The sequence below is a fragment of the Malaclemys terrapin genome, chromosome 2 (genome assembly GCF_027887155.1).
Source record: "Malaclemys terrapin pileata isolate rMalTer1 chromosome 2, rMalTer1.hap1, whole genome shotgun sequence".
In the NCBI taxonomy this organism is placed as follows: Eukaryota; Metazoa; Chordata; order Testudines; family Emydidae; genus Malaclemys; species Malaclemys terrapin.
In genome coordinates this window covers 229,288,606-229,305,043 of record NC_071506.1, presented here as the reverse complement: position 1 = coordinate 229,305,043, position 16,438 = coordinate 229,288,606, and the positions used below count along the sequence as shown (strand labels likewise).

Genomic DNA, 16,438 nt, shown 5'->3' with positions numbered 1-16,438 from the left:
GAGCTAATTCCCCCAGACAACCAGTAGGAGGCATCAGGTGGTGAGTCCCAACCCCGTCACACATGGTGGAGAATGTGGGCATAGCGGTCCTCCCCTGACACTAGGGGAAGAGCAAAGGACTAGGCAGTTTGTGCTAAAGCGAGAGACTAAGACAGACAAAATGGTGAAGAACAAAGACTTATACTGGAGGGCCTGGGTGGCTTGGCTTGCCGAGCAGCGCAGAGAGGTGCTCTGGCTGCTGTGCGGGTGGGCACCCAGACCGTATAGGAGACCAGGTGCCAAGGGCGAGAGGCCAGGGCCTGGGCTCAAGAAATGTTATGCCTGTGGGCGAAAAGGTAACTTCAGGCAGGAGCCTTCCTACTGGGAGGGGGCAGAGAGGTCCCACCCAGACAAGGTGCCCCCTGGGAGGGTAACAGGGGGGTCCCCAGCTTGTTGGGTCTGTGGGGAGCAGGACACCTAAAGAGAGTGCCCCTACAGGGCTCCCAAGGCCTGGGCCAGCCCAGAGGGAAGGGCTAGGGCCCAAACAAGTAGGGATAGGGCTGTGGCAGGGGGAAGGCGCCAAGGGAGCTTCCACTGCCACACCAAGGGCCACAAAAAAAGGCATTGCCCCCTGAGGCAGAAAGGGGGAGTGCCTGAAGCCAAGGCTTGGTCTGGGACTAGCCGCCAGGAAGGGGTAGTCCAGGCTGAGGCCCCCAAAGAGAAGGGGGCTGGGGCAGGAAGTCCTCACCTTACAAAGGGAACCATACAGGGGCCGAGAGGGCTGATGTGGGAACCCAAACGGATGTGGGAACCCACGTAGGACCAGGGAGGTGTACGGTGGGGACCCAGACAATGGAGGAAGGAGGCAGGTTGCTCCAGTTAGTAGAGCTGCACCAACCCACTGCCAAGAAGGGAGTAACTTTGAGGGTGCAGCTGGCCACATTGGCCAGGACACAGAGAGGCAGCTGATTGATCTCTTTCTCCCCCCAGTAAGTACCCAGAAAGATGATAGAGCAAATAATTAAGCAATCAATTGCAAACAGTTAGAAGATAAAGGGTGATATGTACCCGTCAGCATGGAATTGTCAAGGACAAATTGTGTCAAACCAACTAAATAGATTTCTTTGACAGGGTAACAAGTTTTGTGGATGGGGGGGTAAGCGGTAGATGTGGTATGCCTTGACTTTAGTGTTTTGATACTGTCTTGCATGACCTAGATGGAGCTACTATAAGGTGGGTGCATAACTGGTTGCAAAATCATTCCCAGAGTAGTTATCAGTGGTTCACAGTGAAGCTAGAAAGGCATAACAAGTGGGGTCCTGCAGTGATCAGTTCTGAGTCTGGTTCTGTTCAATAGCTTCATCAATGATTTAGATAATGGCATACAGAGTACACTTATAAAGTTTGCAGCTGATACCAAGCTGGGAGGGGTTGCAAGTGCTTTGGAGGAGAGGATTATAATTCAAAATGATCTGGACAAACTGGAGAAATGGTCTGAAATAAAATAGGATGAAATTCAATAAGGACAAATGCAAAGTACTCCACTTAGGCCTTGGCTACACTTACCCGGTAGTTCGGCGGCGAGCGATCGAACTTCTGGGTTCGACTTATCGCGTCTAGTCTGGACGCGATAAGTCGAACCCGGAAGTGCTCGCCGTCGACTGCGGTACTCCAGCTCGGCGAGAGGAGTACCGCGGAGTCGACGGGGGAGCCTGCCTGCCGAGTGTGGACCAAGGTAAGTTCGAACTAAGGTACTTCGAACTTCAGCTACGTTATTCACGTAGCTGAAGTTGCGTACCTTAGTTCGAATTAGGGGGGTAGTGTAGACCTGGCCTTAGGAAGGAACAATTAGTTGCACGCATACAAAATCAGAAATGACTGCCTCGGAAGGAGTACTGTGGAAAGAGATGTGGGGATCATAGTGAATTGCAAGCTAAATAGGAGCCAACTGTGGTGCAAAAAAAGCAAACATAATTCTGGGTTGTACTAGTAGGAGTGTTGTAAGCAAGAGACGAGAAGTCACTCTTCAGCTCTACTCCATGCTGATTAGGAACTGGAGTATTGTATCCAGGAAAGTATTCTTTTCAGGCAAGATGTGGACAAATTGGAGGTAGTCCAGAGAAGAGCAACAAAAATGATTAAAGGTCTAGAAAATATGACCTATGAGGGAAGATTGAAAAAAAACTGGGTTTGTTTAATCTGGAGAAGAAAAGAATGGGCGTGGGGAGGGACATAACAGTTTTCAAGTACATAAAAGGTTGTTACAAGAAGGGAGGAAAATTGTTCTCCTTACCTCAGGATAGGAGAAGAAGAAATGGGCTTAAATTGCACAAGGGCAATTTAGGTTGGACATTAGGAAAAACTTCCTGTTGGGGAGTTAAGCACTAGAATAAATTGCCTGGGGAGTTTGTGGAGTCTCCCTCAGTGGAGATGTTTAAGAGCAGGTTAGACAAACACCCGTCAAGGTTGGTCTAGATAATACTTAGTCCTGTCATGAGTGCAGGGGACTGGACTAAATGACCTCTGGAGGTCACTTCCATTCCTATGATTCTATGATTATTATGTACCAGGGGAATTGAGGTGTGTGTGGTGGCACTATGTTAAGGATGAAATTTATTGATCAGATATTGGATTGGATTGTAACTCCAGTGGATGAAGTGGAGTTCTTGAATTCAAGTCAGAAAACTTGTCTATTTTCTTTTTAGCCACAAAATATATACTCTAAAAAAAATTGAATCTTGGATGCCTGTGAAGAGAAATGTGTTGTCTGAAAAGGAACTGATGAAGTCTCTGTGCTTATCAAAAGTAATTTTTAAAATGAAGGAAACTAAGTGTATCAATCCTTGATCTTTCTGGTCTTGTTTAACTTAGCCAGCAGCACTTACTGTCTAGAAATCTCATCACTTTGGAGGTGTTTTGATAGTCCAGTGGTTAGACAGCTCTGCTAGGGTAGACCCTGGAAACTACAAGAAACAGACACAAGACACTTAGACATTTTGGGAAAGGAACTTAATGTCACTTGGAAAAGTCTCACTGAAATATCACATCAATGGGAAAAAATGTCAAGTGCTGTACTTCCAAAGCAGATGGAAACTTTGGCAGATAGATTGGAGTGACAATAGGAAACAGCAAATTGAGAGTGGGAGACACAAATTCAGTGGAGATATCCTGATGCCCAGAAATGGTGGATCCAGAGCTTCAGGGAGAGGAGTAGAGAGAGACTTTGATAAAGCAGATTTAAAAATAAATAAACCTTGTCCTTATAGCAACTAGATACTAAAGAAAGATATGAGGGTTCTTGTGTAAAATTTCATATTTTGTTCTAGGTCATTTTGTGAGACAGTAACTTAATTTTTTTCCACAAAAGAGAGATTTTCATAGGAAAATCTGAGAGGTTAGAAATGTTCCAATTTCCATGCCAACTTATTTTACAGTCTGAAATAAATTTTGAATGTCCAGAAACGTTCACGTTTTGCTTAGAAAATAGATTGTGGTTTTGATTAGGTGGAAAAGCCAGAATTCCAGTTATTTTGGAGGGTTTTTGTTTAAGAAATCTGACCATTTTCCAAAATTTGAAATAAAAAAATCTTGGTTTCCCCACCCCTTAAGGTTTCCACATTGCTCCACTGGAAATTGCCCAGATCAATTTCTCGGGCTAAATTTCTAAAATGCCTGGCACATGGTATTGGCCCTTATCATGAAATTATAGAAATTGTTTGGATGAAATTACATCAGTTAGTAAAAATGTTAGGATGCTGCCAGTGGGGAAGAGAGAGATCCTGATTTGTAAACTAAGTAATAACAAGAAGTTCAAGATGGTGTAAGGAGGGCTGATGTTATATTTTCTATTAGTACATGTCCGCACACAAGATCTAATAGAATGTGTAGATTCTCCAACTTTGTTACTTTACTCAGCAATGAGGATCAACCCCTACCTTATTCACTAGGTGTTAATGATCTTGTGCTCCTGGTTTGCTATATCACCCTCTGCACTATTATAAAGCTGTCCTCTTATCCATATGGCCAAACCTCTGTTTTGTGGATGTTTATTCTGAGTACAGAGGCCAGCCACTTCCCCATGCAATCTCTGTTCTCCTGCATTACCTCCAGGTATAGGTTCATAGAATATCAGGGTTGGAAGGGACCTCAGGAGGTCACCTAGTCCAACCCCCTGCTCAAAGCAGAACTAATCCCCAGACAGACTTTTTGCCCTAGATCCCTAAAGGGCCCCCTCAAGGATTGAGCCCACAACCCTGGGTTTAGCAGGCCAATGCTCAAACCACTGAGCTATCCCCCTTCCCATTGAACTTTGGAAGATATGAGCATACACAGAAACCATCTTTGGCATCAATCACTAGACACACAAGGGAACTGAGCTCTTGCAAGCTAAGACAGGTGGGTCCTTGAACCCACTCATTCCCAGTGGACGGGTTTTTTATCTGCTGAAAATATTTAACATGAACCTATAAATATTCAAGGCAACATTTGAGAAATTCAGATAGTGCTTTTGATTTCTGGAAGTGGTTGGCAAGATAAGGTAGTTTTGATAAAGCCGAGGACAAAATATCTGACACACCAAAAGGACACTGAAAAACTGTGCTACATGTCATATAAAGTCAATGTTAGGGAGACATTTAAAATAAAAAAAAGCTGAGTGAAGGTGAGGAAGGGACTACTGCAATGTTGTGTAATGCTCACAAAATCCAAAAGCTAAGAACAATAAGGAAGTTTCTCTTATCTTAGCATCTCCAATCGTCTCCATCTCAGTCTAGTAGGTCATTGAACTACTGGAGTCTATACATGGCATTTGATGGCGTGGAAAGCATGATGTGTTGCCTCCTTTCAGTTCAGTTCCACTGTGCCTTGTTATGAACAGTTTCAACATCAGAATTTTAACTAACTTTTTTTGGGAAGTGTAACACTGACTAGAGACCTTGTGAGATTTAATAGCAAAGCTCATATTATACAGTGGTCAAACTGTGCATCTTTATCATCCCAAATATGCATTCCCTGCATACCTCAAATTGCCATTGACTTTAATAGGAACATGTACAGGGCAGGACCTTATAATGGGAAGAGCCTCACACCCCAATCTCTCACTGTCTATTCCAGGCATAATACACCAAATGCTTACTGAGAGAGCCTTGTGACTGCAGGACTGATAAACAGGAGATCTACATTCAATTTCATTTTCCGCCACTGACTTCCTTCACAAGGCATTAATCTCTGTGCTTCAGTTTCCCCATCCAAAAAGTATTGCTACCTCACTGGAGAGCCGAGGCTAAATTAACCCCATTAAATGAGCCATGTATAGACTCCTGTAGTCCAATGACCTACTAGAAAAATTTTAATTGGTTCCTGTTATTATTTACTATTTCTATATGGTAAAGACTATGGACCTCCGAGAGGGATGAGGGCTCCATTGTACTAACAAATAACACAGAGGCCCTGCCCCAGAGAGCGCAGTCTGACAATATACAGCAGATGACTAAATAGAGAAACAGGGAAGTACAAGGTAGTCGTAGAGGCAAGTTATTTTACATTATTAATCACAATAGTCTATCTAGTCTAAGATACTTACAGGACCCACATTACCACAGTACTTGATTGCTTCACAAACTTTAATGTATCTATCTTCACAACACCTCTGAGATGGAATCTGGGGGTGCTATGCTGACCAGAGAGAGGTTGTCTCCATGGGTCTACAACCCTGGGTACCTTACAATGCTTTGCTACTTAGATCCCATCTTGGGATGCTCACAACCAGCCTACAAGCGTGCAGGTCTGTGCGCTAGGCAATCCTAACTCTGCAGTTCTGACCGCAGCATCCTGTCTACTACACTCCAGCCCCATTCAGACTCCCAGCAGCCTTGATTACAACCAGAAGATGACTGCAACACACTCCTGGTCCTGAATTTTCCCAAAACAGTGTGTTCTCTATTATCCAGACCTCTCCTGGAGAGTTCAGAGAAATAAAAAGGTCCATTTGTTCCTCTAAAGACCCAAAAGCATATCACAGCCTATTAACTTTAAAGGGAAGGGTGTACTTACTCTAGTTAACACACCATGGAGTTGGTTTATAATAGAAATAGAATACATTTTATTAACAATAGGACATAGGTTAAGTGATGCCAACTAAAAGGAATAAAGTTAGAAGTGGTTACCAGCAAATCAAAGTGAAAACATGCTTTTAAAAGTCTAAACCTTAATCTAGCAAGTTACAGGCTTTGTTCAAGACAGTTTCTCACTCTTCTTCCCAGCCACGGCTGACATTCCTTCAGTCAGGACCTTCCACAAAAGTACAAGGTGCTGGTTTTCCTTGTTGTCTTAGGCTGAAAGATCTTTACCAAATCAGGTTTCACATCTATATTCAGTTCCAAAGACTTCACCCCCTCCCCACCCTTGGTTGAAGTACCCATCTTTCTTAGCTTGCAAGAGCTCGGGCCCCTTGTGTGTCTAGTGATGGATGCCAAAGAAGCCTTCTGTCTATGCTCATATCTTCCAAAGTTCAATGACTTTGTTTCAAGAGGCAGGATGACCTCATGTTTGCTTCCTATGGGCTTCCCAGCCCCCTATATGTAACTGGAGTTTCCATTGTTTTGATTCCATCATGCTTAATTTACACAGGAGACAGGTAAATAGTTGCCTCCTCTCCTGTATGGGAGGGAACCTGTTTCTCCCTGCTTGCCTGCAGAATTTAAAACATAACATCCTTAAGTATCCATATGTCCTCAGATAGTGGTAATACACACATTTCATAATGATATCATCACTAGTGTCATTAGCTTTCAGAAAAGACCTTGGTCTATACACTCTTATAATACAGTAATACTTTTTACAATCCATTGATTCAATTGCTTATTACTTGAGGTTCAATCGCCTGTGTTTATATACATGCAAACCTTTCAAATAGATTCTTCTGAAGGTTACCCCTCAAAGTGAAGTTTGTTCAAGTTGTGAGGAAGGCAACATAGAGGTAAATGCTCTTTCTTCCCTCAATTGTGTTTGCTGAAATACAAATTGTTCGGTTTCCTGCCATCTCCTCCCTCTGCTGTCTTCCTGTAAACTCCCCTGACATACCTGGTTTACATACAGTTTAATCATAATTCCAGCATATATTCAGAACTCTTAATACACATTGCATACATACATCACACAAGAATGTTAATGATCAGGATTAATTAGTTTTCAAATGATATCTCACAAGACATACTTTGTTCAAAGGTTATTACATCAGTGTGTAAATACTGCAGTGCTTAGCATCACAACCTCTGTGAGGTAGGGAAGTGTTGTTATCTGCATTTTATAAGTGGGGACCTGCAACACGGAGAGGCCAAGTGCCTTGCCCAAGATCACACAGGAAGTCTGTAACAGAGCAGGGACTTGAACCCAGGTCTTCTAAGTTCCAGGTAGAGTTCCTAGTCACTAAACCATCCATAGTCTCTCGTAGTCACAGCCGATCATAGGCGCTGACTCCGTGGGTGCTCCTGGGCTGGAGCACCTGTGGGGAAAAATTGGTGGGTGTTCTGCACCCACCGGCAGCTCCCAGACCCATCCCCCACACACCAGGTCGCCTCCGCTCCACTGCCTCCCCTGGGCGTGCCGCTGCGTCCTGCTTCTCCCCCCCCCCCTCCCAGCACTTGTGCCATGAAACAGCTGTTTCGCACGGCAAGCATTGGGAGGGGGGAGGAGGAGGAACACAGCACACTCAGGGAAGAGGTGAGGCCAGGGTGGGTATTTGGGGAGGGGTCCATTAGGGTTAGGGAGGGGGCAGAGGCAGGGCAGGACTGGGGGCGGGAGTGGGGGGCGCAAGCACCCACCGGTGCCAAAGAAAGTTGGTGCCTGTGCAGCTCATCACCAACTGCTGCTTCCAGTTGTCACCTTAGATTTGAAACAGAGTAACGGGTCTATTGATATCTCCAAATCCCTGGAGCTATTGGTTCTCAATTGGAAATCAATGGAGATTAGTTGAAAGAGTCTTCTGGGGTATAGCATTATTTTTACTGAGGTGTAGAAATACACTCTCTATACAGTGTACAATTTTAACCCTCTCTTCATTGCATTGTTTTGGAAATAACTAGTCTTTCAAATTTAAAATAAATTCTGGTTGACTTCTGAGTTCCTGAAAGCCATACAGAGATCTTCCAATGGGCAAATATGGACACAGCAAACACAAAAACACCATTTCTCTCTTTACCATTTAATCTCTCTAACAAATTATTTTTTGAAGGCAGACCAATATTACTTTAAAGATTCAGAGGCAAGCTCCAGTAGATGTAAATTCAAGCCTAGAGGCTACACAGATACAGTAGCAAATGACATGCTTAAGGTTTCATATGGAGTTCCATTTTAACTTCCTGTTTACACTTTCCCATTGTAGGATTTGTTTCATAGGATCATAAAATGTAGGGCTGGAAAGGACCTTGAGAGGTCATCGAGGCTGATCTCCTGTGCAAAGACAAGACCAAGTATACCTAGACTAGGGGTCTCAAACTCAAATGACCATGAGGGCCACATGAGGACTAGTGCATTGAACAAGGGCCACATCAATGACACCCCCCCTCACTGCCTCTGGCCCCACCCCCACTCCACCCCTTCCATTAGGCCCTTTCCCTGAAGTCCCCACCCCAACGCTGCACCCAGGGGGTGCAGAAAGTGTGCAGGGTGCAGCGGGGGCTCAGGGCAGGGAGTTGAGGTGCAGGTGGTGAGCAGGGAGCAGCAGGAGTCTCAGGGAAGGGTGTTGGTGGGTGGGGTGCAAGAGGGTGAGGGGTGAGGCAGGTGGCTTAGGGCAGGGAGTGCAGGAGGGGTGTGGGATGTGGCAAGGGGCTCAGGGCAGGGGGTTGGGGTGCAGGGTGCAAGCTCCAGCCCGGCACCGCTTACCTAGAGCGGCTCCGGGGTGGCAGTACCGCACACCAGGGCCAGGGCAGGCTGCCTGCCTGCCCGCCCTGGCCTCCGGCTCCACGCCGCTCCATTCCAGGAAGCAGCTAGAACCATATTCCTGCAGCCCCTGGGGGAGGGGGAGGCTCAGGGTTCCGTGCATGCACTGCTCTTGCTCTAGGTACCTCCCACAAAGCTCCCATTGGCTGCTGTTCCCTGTTTCCGGCCAATGGGAGCTGCGGGGGGCGGTGCCTGGAAGGAGGCAATGCAGGAGCCCTCTGCCTCCTTCCCCCTCCCGCCTCAGCCCGAATGGGCGTGCTGCCAGCTGCTTCAGAGAGCTGCGCGGGGCTCGCAGCGCCATAGGTGGCAATCCCGTGGGTAGGCAGAGGGGCGGGTGGGGCACAGGGAGCTTGGCAGGCGACATGCAAGAGCCCCGCGGGCCGTGTGTTTGAGACCCCTGATCTAGACCATCCCTGACAGGTGTTAGTCCAACCTCTTCTGAAAAACCTCCAATGGCAGGGAGTCAACAACCTCCTTTGGTATCCTATTCCAATACTTAACTATCCTTATAGTTAGAAAGTTTGTCCTAATATTTAACCTAAATCTCCCTTGCTGCAGATTAAGCCCGTTACTTCTTGTCCTACCTTCAGTGGACATGGAGAACAACTGATGACCATTCTCTTTATAACAGTCTTTAATATATCTGAAAACTGTTACCAGGTCCCACCTCAGTCGTCTTTTCTCAAGAGTAAATAAACCTAATTTTTTTAACATTTTCTCAGGGTCAGGTCTCCTAAACCTTTTATTATTTCTGTTGCCCTCCTCTGGCGACAAAACTCTCTCCGATTTGTGCACATATTTCGTACAGTGTAGCACTCAAGCCTGGACACTCTACTCCAGCTGAGGCCTCACCAAAGCCACGTAGAGTGGAAGTATGTCTTACATATGACACTCTTGCTAATATACCCTAGAATGGGGTTAGCCTTTTTCCTAACTGCAAGGCATTGTTGACTCCTATTCAATTTGTGATTCACTATAACTCTCAGATCCTTTTCCGTAGTATGGCTGTCTTTACATTGTGGAGTTGTGTATTTGATTTTTCCTTCGTAAGTGACTTTCCACTTGTCTATTGAATTTCATCTTGTTGATTTCAGACCTGTTCTCCAATTTTGTCAAGGTAGTTTTGAATTCTTGTCCTTCAAAGTGCTTGCAACCCTTCTCAGCTTGGTGTCATTCACAAGTGTTATAAGCATACTCTCCATTCCATTATCCATGTAGTTATCTAAAATGTTGAATTGTACTGACCCCAGTACAGATAAATCCTCTGTTTGACTGTGAACCATTGATAATTACTTGTTGAGTTTGGTTTTTCAATCAATTCTGCACCTGCCTTATAGTAATGTCATATAGCCCACATTGCCCTAGTTTGCTTATGAGACTGTCATATGGGACAGTGTCAAAAGCCTTACTATAATGAAGCAATAAATATAATTTATCTTGATCCCTGTTCAGTAGGCCAATAATCTTGTCAAAAAAGAAAATTAGGTTGGCCTGATATCATTGTTCTCTTAGCAAATCCATGCAGACTATTATTTATCACCCTATTATCTTCCAGGTGCTTACAAAGTGATTGTTAAATATTTTGTTCCAGTATTTTTCTAGCTATCAAAGTTAGGGTCACTGATCTGTAATTCTCCAGATCCTCTTTGTTCCCCTTTTAGAGATAGGTACTAGGTTTGTCCTCTCCAGACTTCTGGGAACTCCCCCATCGTCCAGGAGTTCTTGAAGACATTGCTCAGGGTTCCTAGATTGCTTCAATTAGTCCCTTAAGTATATCCTAGGGTGAATTTCATCAGGCCCTGCTGACTTGAATACATCTAACCTCTCTAAATATTCTTTAACCTGTTCTTTCGCTATTCTGGCTTGCGTTCCTTCTCCAGGTTGTTGATATTAATTGTGCTAAGCCTCTGGTCACAGTTACTCTTTTTAGTGAAGACTGAAACAACACAGGCATTAAACTCATCAAGGCTTCTTGATGTCATCTCATTAACTCTCCTTCCCTGCTAAGCAGTGGACCTACACTTTCCTTTGTGTTCCTCTTACTCCTAATGTATTTATAGAATACTAAAGACATATTACATTAAACATTAACATTGTTCAAATTTGACTTGTCTCTCACGTGAACAGTCCAGGTTTCTGTAGGGAAGACTCAGTTTAGTTTTGTTGAATGTACGGACACGTGTCTGGTTGATATTAATGTTATATCACCATGTAGTCTAAGATCATGTTCTATTCAAATCTGTATTAAGGGGTTTAAATATTTAATAACAAATATATTGGAATTTTTGGGGCAAACTTTGCAGTTAAAATAAATAAGTTCTAATTATTATTGAATGAATTTGTGGATTATGCTGCATATTGGATTACACCTGGTTACAATATTTTTGAAAATGTTATTGTACATTCACTATGAAAAGGAGGTGTCATTTCAAATATAAAGAAAAAATAATTTACTGACCAAAAAAACCCCCACCACTTTTAAATACATTTTGAAACTTACCTGAAAACAATGTTCAAAGTAGAGTGATTTTTCCCATTGAAATTAATGTTGAAGCAGAAAACAAGTTTGAACATCACTTTTTATTTTTATGGCTTTCTTTATAAATATCTATATGGGATTTGATAGAAAAACACTGGTGATTCCCTTTAACTCTGTGATCCAAACAAACAAAAAATTCAGGGAAATTCAGAGTTAAGGATCTCTCTTCTCCACCTATATCCTTTTGTGGGTAGTTATTACAGGACATCACAGGCACAATACATAAAAACATCTATTTGTAGACTCCAGCAATAAATTGTCATAACTTATCCTGCTAAGCTTTACCCAGGAAACTAAAGGCCTGTCTACACTACAATCTTAAGCATAACTATGTTACGTTGACTTACAGCCACTGCAGTAATTACTGTGGTGGCTGATGTCCACATTACCTTCCTTCTGTCAAAGGTGCATGTCCTCACCAGGAGTGCTTCCACCGACTGAAGAGGGGCATTGTGGGGGGCTGAGAGCCCGGGCTTCTCACCTCTGGCAGGGAGATCCACACCCAGAGTTTGCTTACCATGCTCCCAGTGGGGAACAGGCAGCCAGGACCTCAGGGGGCAGCAGGGCTCCAGTGGGGAACCTGGGCGGCAGCCCAAGCTGGGACCCTGGGTGGCAGCCTGACTTGGAGCAGAGACCAGCCACCCAGCTGGGGAGCCAGGAGCTGACTTTCTTGTTAATTTCATGGCTCCAGAGGAACTATGAAATTGACAAGACTGACAGCCAACAGTTGACATAAGGAGCAGTGTCTACACAGACACTGCCTTGCCCTAATTACAATAACATCAGCCCTATGCCTCTCCTGGAGGTGGAGTTATTGTGTTGGTGTAGTAGGGAACTTGCATCAGCAGGAGCAAGGCTGTAGTGTAGACACTAACCTCGTTAGGTTGACATAAGTAGCTTTATAGGCCAAGCCTAAAGGACTGATCTTTCAGCAATGGAGTTTGAACATAGATTTCAATGGGAGCTGAGTCAAACCCCTTAGAGTTAAATTCCTTACTTCATTTTGGATGTGCAGTAATATTCTGGAATGAAAGTGATTTTATTCCAGAAAGATTAAAAATTGAATTGACTGTAGTGTAAGTATAGTCTTTTTGTTCATATGTGGTTAACTGTTGTCAAATTAGTTCTTTTTCAGAACATGTATTTTATCAATATTCCAGATTTTAGACTAGAATACAGCTTTACAGACCGTGGCAGTGTCTGCATTATTAACTCCATTCTAAGCAATCTGCTGTAGGGGTGATATTTCAGATTTTGCGGGTGGAAGGGTGGGGGAGCCCAACTTTGAGCAAGGGCCCAGGAGCTACTTAGGCCCTTATAAACTCATGGATCTTTTTGAAGGATAAAATGTAAAAAAAATCAGAGCTAACTAGAGTTAGAGGTGAATCATTTGACAAGCTTAGCAAGAATTCATCCAGCACAGGACAGTAGAAACCGTTTTTTATATATTGTTGACCATTCTTCAGAACATCATATGCAGACGACTGATCCTGTGTGCAAGAAACAAAGAGCTGTGCCAGCTTGGAGTATATTTTTTGTTCTTTGTGGCCTTGCTGGTTTGCAGTGCTGAGGTCAACTTTTGCTACTGCCTGAGGGAAAAGGCAATTTCAGGTTCCTTGGCTATGTGTTCAGCTTCCTCACATAACTCCTTCCATTTGCTTTCAGATGATCTCATTTCTTCAGAAGCAGGAGTATTGCTTGCTACTAATTCCAAGGAACTAGATAAATTCCGGCTTTAATTTTGCAGTTCTTCTGAAGCACTGTTCAAAATTTGAAGATCTATTCCTTTTTGCTGAGGTTCTTAATTTTTCATAAATTATTCAGTCTCTGCAGGAGGTCCTTGGCAGTGCAAATACAGCTCTTTTTAGATTTAAAAATAATTTTCTGAAGTGGAAATCTTGCACCATTTATATCCTAAAACAAAAACATCACTTTCGACTGACTGTAGTGAGGCGGATTGGCTGCCCACAGACCTGGAGCGGGAGGGGCCCCTCACTGAACCCTGGTGGGCAGAGCCACGCCACACTCAACCCTTCTGCTGGAAGTCAGTGGGCAGGACAGGAAGTACAAAAGTCGGGTCAGAAAACTCAATTGGGGCCCTGCTGCCAGAGGCTTCCGGCAAGCTACTGAGCTGGGAGGCTGCCACAGACCCTGAGAAATCTGGAGTGGCCAGGGCCATTTAGAGACCCAAACACGGAGGAGCTGCAAGCCTGACAGAGGCCTTGTTCCCTGATTAGGGTGACCAGACAGCAAATGTGAAAAATCGGGATGGGGGTGGGGGGTAATAGGAGCCTATATACGAAAAAGACCCAAAAATCGGGACTGTCCCTGTAAAATTGGGACATCTGGTCACCCTATTCCCTGACAACATGGATGACCCTCCATAGAGCTAGGTATGCCCTGAGGGAGAGTTAAGAAGTGGCCCAGAGGTAGCCGACCCCTGTCTGGCTGCAATACTGTCAGCAAGTGAGTCAGTGTGGTGCGCTCAGGATCCCCGCTGACCCAGTGGCAGACCGCTCTGGCACTGCTAGGGCCCTGCTGGGACGCAGGGGAGTGGATGGGGCTGCGTCCCCCCTGCCACCCGAATCCGTGGGTGGCAGTCTCCCCCTCTCTTAGGCAAGAAGCCTGCACTTGTTGGCCCTCAGCTACAGTTAGGAGGCTCAACTGTGTTGCTGCACAGCCTGAGTGCAGGCCTGAGTCAGAGACTCTTTGCTGCCCCGCCCTCACCAGGGGCTGGGCTCTGTAACTTTGTTTGTCGTTCGGCCCTGATCACAGACCCGTGCTCTCATCTCCCGTCGACCCGCAGATTCCCCACGCCAGGCGACCTCCCAGGCATTTGTCCTCCAAAGAGAATAACACAGCCAGTAAGTACCCATAAGGATTACCAAGATAGTGAACTTATTTTTACATTTCCTTTGGGTTTCTTAGGTATGTTTGAGTTAAATTTACCACTCCTGTATTTGAACAGTATGAGAGCCTCTGATGAAAGGTTTTCTGGAAATGCCAAGTACTATTACTTTTAGCCTCTTATTCTGCCATTCCCCTACCTAGATTAAATATTAGACATTGACTGAAAGTCAATGCCCGTGGACATCCTCACAGAAAATAGAAATCCATTCCATTCTTGCCACTTTTGGCAAGGCAGCAATTTGATTCAGTGACATGATTGTGAGATTCATGATGCACATAAGGACATCTTAAACACGCTTGGATTTTATACTGGGATCCCCCCTGGATGAAAGGGACTTGAAGCTAGTGTAACCAGATAACAAGTGTGAAAAATTGGAACACTTTTTTTCTCAGGGGTGGGGATATAGGTGCTGTGACGCACTGCTAGAAGTGGTTAAATATCCTGCAAAATAAATAACCCTAAAAGACATGTGGGGAGATAATGTTTGTGATTTTGTGTGTTTACATATGTATGAGTAGGGTTGACAATGTAATCAACTGTCCCTGTCTGTGCTGTATTCTGATAATTCAGAGGTCAAAAGAACATCCTATCATTTAAATGAATTGTAAACATGTGATATCTTGGTATTCATCTCTCTTTGAAATGTACTGTGAATGGAGGAGGAACAAGCAAATGGCCTTATGTTAATTCGTATAGCTAAGTACCAGTGATGGACCTCCTTCAAAGTCATCCTAATTACCTTTTGTTCCCTGAGGAACTCCAACTTGTCAAAAGACATGAAATTGTATAAAAGATCTTTGGGTCTTGATTCTGTCATTTCAGATCTACTTGGACTTCATCAGGAGAATTTTGAGTCGCAAGACCGAGATCCCAGTTATGCTGGTACGCCCTGAATATGATATTTGGACATCGGACTATAACCTATGAACTATTTCTGAAATCACTCTTTGCAACTACAAAGCTCACCATCTCTGCTATGAATCTGCACCTCAGTGAATTGAATTCATGCCTGTATGTATATTGATCTTTTAACCATACTCTCTCTCTAGTTTTTTAATAAATTTTAGTTTAGTTAATAAGAATTCGCTTTGCTGGGGCCTTGAGGTGCTACATCCAGACTATAAATGTCATAAATGTTTCAGAGTAGCAGCCATGTTAGTCTGTATCCGCAAAGAGAACAGGAGTACTTGTGGCACCTTAGAGACTAAGAAGCTTATGCTCTAATAAATTTTCGTGGGCTACAGCCCACTTCTTCAGATGCATATAGAGTGGAACATATATAATATACACACAGAGAGAGAGAGAGAGAGAGAGAGCATGAACAGGGAGTTGTCTTACCAACTCTGAGAGGCCAATTGAGTAAGTGGGGGGAAAAAAACTTTTGAAGTGATAATCAAGATAGCCCAGTACAGACAGTTTGATAAGAAGTGTGAGAATACTTACAAGGAGAGAGAGATTCAATGTTTGTAATGGCTCAGCCATTCCCAGTCCTTATTCAAACCTAAGTTGATTGTATCTAGTTTGCATATCAATTCCAGCTCAGCAGTCTCTCGTTGGAGTCATAATAAATGTTGTATTTTATGTTTCACAATAATGCCCTAGAACTAGGGAAGGTGCGTGTGACAGTGGGGGATGCTGGGATTGTGGAGGTGACTTACGAAACTTCAGAGTGTTGTGCCCTCAGTTTCCACCCCAGCTCCTGATTTTTAACAAATATTGGAGCAGAAGGAATTTTTGTTGGTTGTGGTGGTGGAGTACTAATTATGTGTCTCTGTAAAATGTAGTAGCTTACACTATCAACTAGAATTGGTACAATGGGCTAAATTCTGCCCTCAGTTACACAACTCTAACCCCACACGGGTTGCATGGTTGTAACTGAAGGAAGGATTTAGCCACCAAACTCTTAACTCTGTAACAGTTGTCCAACACCAACTAAGTCTGGGTACTGCTGGGAGAGGCACCTAAGGAATTCTATCTTCCTGGTCTTTGCCTACTATATCAGGGGTGGGGGTGGTAAGCCGAAAACTGTATTTATTATCTTACCATTGCCACATGCAGATATATTAATGTGA

At 44.1% G+C, this 16,438-nt stretch overlaps 1 pseudogene; it reads left to right on the top strand.

Moving 5' to 3' along the window:
* LOC128831327 (ATP-dependent translocase ABCB1-like) overlaps nt 1–16,438 on the top strand; it is a 95,009-nt pseudogene that overhangs the window by 16,324 nt on the left and 62,247 nt on the right.